Source organism: Mus caroli, chromosome 13 (genome assembly GCF_900094665.2).
Source record: "Mus caroli chromosome 13, CAROLI_EIJ_v1.1, whole genome shotgun sequence".
Lineage (NCBI taxonomy): Eukaryota > Metazoa > Chordata > Mammalia > Rodentia > Muridae > Mus > Mus caroli.
In genome coordinates this window covers 45,605,684-45,609,693 of record NC_034582.1, presented here as the reverse complement: position 1 = coordinate 45,609,693, position 4,010 = coordinate 45,605,684, and positions in this window count along the sequence as shown.

The following is a 4,010-nucleotide window of genomic DNA, read 5'->3' as shown; positions in this document are numbered from 1 at the left end:
ACTCATGTACTGCTGCTCATGTAGGTCACATGATAGGGCAAGAGGTAGGAATATACCTGTCACTGGGTTGTGACCACCACAGAGTCATGGTATTTTAAGGACAATCCTACCCAGTTGTTTCTGCTTTACCCCATTTTAGCACTTTCAAAAGAACTTTCTACATATTCACAGCACCAGGTCTGCTGCCTGGGCCATGGCTACCCCCTCCTGTGCATCAGTAAAGCCATCTCCAATGTTCAAGCAGGTGGTGTAGTTATGAATCAACACACTAGCTAGGGTCAGTGAGATGACCACAAAAATTGCCAGTGTGGTTACTCAGATCTACTATCTATCCGTCATTAGAGAACAGGATTCTCTTCCACACTGAGTACTCTGCCCAGGTATTAGTAAAACCATCCAGCAGCCATGTTTCATGAGATACAGGAAGTCATATAGTTAAAATCCACCCTTGCATTACCAATTTCCTGTGTCAGGCCGGCTTGATTGAGAGGCAGACTATAATACAGGAGTATACAAGATACTTGGGTTGTTTGCTAGAGTCTTCTGTTTGTCAAATATGTCAGGTATGTGCTGCCTTCCCTCAAGCCTCTGAGGTCACAGATGCTGGGTAGCCACCAGAGATGGTGAGGCATTTGCATAGATTAAATGAGCCTGACAGCAGCCACAAGAGGGTCAATAAGTTGCTGGTGAGGCCTTGGTGTTGTGAATCCACCTGTCACTAATACAGAACAAAGTCTGCTCTCTCAGCCTGAGGCTGAGTGGCCCATCTAACAGGACTCTATGGAGGACATTGAGTGACACAGGCAGGCATAGGCAATGCTCCACCTATCACAGGAACTGTACACTGCCAGACCCTGTTCTCCATAGGTGAGTGAACCATATAGCCACCTACTGGAGCAGTGGAGACCATGCTAAACTTTAGAATAGATGAAGCTTCACTATTACCTAGAAAAAGGAAAATTCTGAGAAATATTCAGGATAATCGGGGGGAAACAAGGTTCTTCTTCCCTTCTACTGACATTTTCACTTTCAAAATCAGGGGACAGTTGAGAAATTTTCAGAAAACAGAGCGTCACTCCTGGGAACTGGAAATAGGGACAAGGAAGTGAGTGGGCCCATGTGGTCTACACAAAACTTCAGAATGTGTGGTGAAGCAGAGGCACCTAGCTGAAACTGGAACTCTCTGGACAAGGAGTGAGTTTCTGAAACTTGTGGGACTATTTATCCACGGAACAAAGAAGCAAAAGGAAAAGAAAGACACATAGATCATCCTGGCAACATAGNAAGTTGAACTGCCCAGGAATAATGGGAGCAAGAAACTCCCTCAGGGACAAGGGAGGGAATGGAACCCTGACCCTTTTAGTGTCTATCAGGGACAGAGCAAAAGTATGAAGAAAAATGTACTATGAAAATTAGGCTCTGCCCTTCCTCTACAAAGGTGACTTGGCCCGGTTCCTCAGTAAGGATAGCTATGTGTTTGAGGATGTGAGTTGCAGAAACCTGACAGTGAAGCAATGAAAACTGTGGATACATTGTAGGCTCTAAACGTACAATGAAGCTATCTACAGATAATGCTCATAGAGGGGAGCTTATGGGGAGGAGAACTGTGCTGTCCAGATTTGGAGGAGGATCTCTGGGCCTGTCTGTGGACAAACTGTTTTACCTCCCTTAGACCTAGTCTTCTTTGAAAGGATTCCTTCTTTCTCACTCATGCAGTAGCTTTGGAAACCACAGAATTTGGTAGAAGAAGCACTGTATAAATGTTAGGGCCAAATGAATCTTTGTTTGCAGTCATTGTCACTAGCCTGAGTCCCAGGACACAGGTGCTGGGGTTTCCCTTTCCTGGGCTCCCCTTGTCAGTCAGTGGGCCCATCCTCTGTCTAATCTCTAAGTCTAGCCTGTAGAGATAGCTGGTAGTAGAACAGACTCAGAACCTACAAGGAACTTGCCACACCTCTGCATAATGCTTACCAGTATCTCTAAAGTGACCCCAAGGCCTGGGCCTTACCTTGTAAGAAAAGTAAAAGCAGGGTTCAAGCGTCTATGGTGCATGATGTAGGAAGGATATCTGAGGTCAGGGCAGTTGTGGGCCCATGGGCAATAGGGCTGACCCTACTCTGCCTACCAGGACTCTTGACCTCATCCAACCCGGGCTGCAGACTGCACCTCCATGCCTCCTGTAGCCACCACAAGAGCTCATAACTGAGCCACAAGGAGTTCACTCTTCCCTCTCCTGTAGCATAAAATGGAAGAGTGACTCCCCACTTCTCAGCAGCCATCTCCCCCGAGAGCTTGGAGGGTAAGTTGGAGCAGAGATGCAGCAGGTACTGCTATGGCATGTGCTCCCTGCTCAGTGAGTCTCTGCTGGCTCCTGCCTGGTCTCTGGAAACTCTTCCTCTGCCCATTGTAATCCACATCATTCCACAATCTCTCATTCTTTCCCAACTTGACATCAGGCTCTGTGACCTCCATTGTCCTCCCAGGCCTAGTGCTATCTCGCAATGAGACCTAGCCCCAACTTAGGACCTGTGGCTAAGGTACAGACCCAGGCCAAATTCTTATCCACTCAGCAAAAACCAGAACCTGCTACATCCTTGACTAGACTGTATTAATGGCCTTCTATCTCAGCAGAAGTGCCAATTAAATGAACTNTCCTTCCTGGAGTGACTGAAAAGGGCAAAGTTAAAATTTCTCCTCCAGGAATATCAAGACACAATTAGTGAGACCACTCTAAACCTTTCCCTGGGCAACCAGGCCACCCAGACCTCCATGTCAGTCTCTGTCATTCATGTAGATTGCATCATACCAGTGAAGGAACAACACAGCCAGGAGCAGACACCAGACATGAACGGCACCGAGGCTCCCACTTCACATGGGGCAAGTCTGATGTGGGAAGGGTAAATTCTCAAGGACATGTCAATGCCATGGACAGAAAAGTTCACAGTTGCTTGTGAAGGCAGAAAGGCTGTGTAGATGATGGGGTCCTTTAGCTCTGAAAGGCCCTCTAAGATGAGCCAAGAGGTGAAACTAAAAGATGGAAGGAAGAGGCTAGAGGAAAATGAGTGGAAGAGAAGAGCTACCTGAAATTGAAGCATCACCCACACACTGAGGCCTGGCAAGTGCCACTCCAGAAATCCCTTTTCTAGTGACTCAAGCAAGAAACATTTCTAGAACAACTTGCAAGTCAATCATGGCAGGAAGTCAGAGCAAGACACACAGGATGACCCTCTGTGTGTGCTGATCATGGTCTGCTGTCGACCATGATTGCCCAAAGCCGAGCTTCCTCAGCCCATACAGCCAGCATCCTGGAAGGGTTGAACATCCCATGAGAATGCCTACCCCCAGGAGCCTAACTTCCTAGACCAGAGGTCTCACCTAAGTCAGAAAGTAAGACACCTGGCATCTTGTGAGGCTCAGGTGGGGCCCAAACCTGCAGGTTCTGGAGCCAGGGGATCCCATGCTGAGGGACACTCCACACTCATCCCTTCCCTGGGCTGCCTTTCCAACTTCTACCATCTGTGTCTCTTGCTAACGTTCCCATGTTCCTGGAAAAACTTCAAAAGGTTCAAGTCAGCTGCCATGTTACAGAATCCTCTCTCTTCCTGGTTATCTGCAGGGCTTCAGGGGCCTCAAAGCAGGACCCTATCTGCTTCTGCCTGGGCCATACAACTGCACAGGAGCACTGCCTGCCTTGTCGGGACCATGCTTGCTCTCTCCTGGTTAGAACCTGCCAGAGCAAGGCTGTCCTGGGATCCCAGAGATGCAGCATGTAGTCAAGCCCAAGCCTTGCAAAGATGATGGGTGACACACAGCAGGTGGGTGGGTGGGTGGCCTCAGAAGACACTGAAGATGTGAGACTATCATGAAGACTGAAATAGGATTCCAGTATCAATGATGAAACCACCATGACTGTGGAGTCACTGGAAGTGCAGCAGTGATGTCACTGCTGAGTGCTAATTGAGTCTCCCTGACAGCCTGGTGTCACTGCCTGAATTATCAATGAATCTGGC